The sequence below is a fragment of the Octopus bimaculoides genome, chromosome 4, assembly GCF_001194135.2.
Source record: "Octopus bimaculoides isolate UCB-OBI-ISO-001 chromosome 4, ASM119413v2, whole genome shotgun sequence".
Classification (NCBI taxonomy): Eukaryota; Metazoa; Mollusca; class Cephalopoda; order Octopoda; family Octopodidae; genus Octopus; species Octopus bimaculoides.
This window is the reverse complement of record NC_068984.1, coordinates 118,246,024-118,247,264: the sequence shown is the minus strand read 5'-3', so window position 1 is coordinate 118,247,264 and position 1,241 is coordinate 118,246,024.

Genomic DNA, 1,241 nt, shown 5'->3' with positions numbered 1-1,241 from the left:
ACCGGGCGTTGTGAGTGTTTGTTGAGCGAAAACACCTAAAGCTCCACGAGGCTCCGGCAGGGGATGGTGGCAAACCCTGCTGTACTCTTTCACCACAACTTTCTCTCACTCTTACTTCCTGTTTCTGTTGTGCCTGTAATTCAAAGGGTCAGCCTTGTCACATTATGTCACGCTGAATATCTCCGAGAACTACGTTAAGGGTACACGCGTCTGTGGAATGCTCAGTCACTTGCACGTTAATTTCACGAGCAGGCTGTTCCGTTGATTGGATGAACTGGAACCCTCGTCGTCGTAACCGAAGGAGTGCCAGCCACCACCATAAAGAGATAAAACTAACAGCTACAAGTAATTTTACATGACTTGCTATGGATTCTGTCAGCTCCATGGTCCTAGCGGCAAAGATGACTTCGATAGTAATCGAACTTGGAACGTAAGGGGACAAAGATGATTTATCCAAATCTCCAATGATTATGTCAATCATTTGGATCTAGAGGCAAAGTTGACTTCGACGGGATTCGAACTTGGAATGAAGGGGGACAAAACTAAATATTACAAAATATTTTATCCGAATCTCTAACGATTCTTCTAATTCGGTGGGCCCAGTTAGCAAAGATGACTTGAAATCACAGTTTAAAGGGACTGAAGTAAATACGATAAGAAATTTATCCAACGGTCTTCTTTTCTCATCTAACTGATCAACGTCCACTGCTGACCTCAATTTGATATTAAAGCCAAGAAGAGAAAAACGTTACAAATCCATATACAAGTGGCTGCAATCACTAAACCACATAAAGACCAGCGAACAAACAAATAAAGTACGTAACTAACCAAATATAATTGCCTATAAATAAAACAATTACTGTAATATATTGTTGATCAGATTTCTCGATTTCTTGATTTTTCCCGATTTGTTTTCAGAACACAACTAGTTTCGGTTAAATAACGCTAAACATAATAAAAGAGAGAAAAAAGAAAAGAAAAGAAAAAAGAACTATCAATATTGTTCATTCGGATTGATTGTTAAATACAATAAATAAATAAGCCTAAAAATAAATCGCAAAATCGCCAGTGTAAAAAAGAAACCTTATACATACGTACTTACACACATACATACATACATACATACATACATACATAAATACACACACATACAAACATACATACATACATATATATATATATATATATATACATGTATACATACTCACCCACATGCACGCACACACATTCACGAATATATG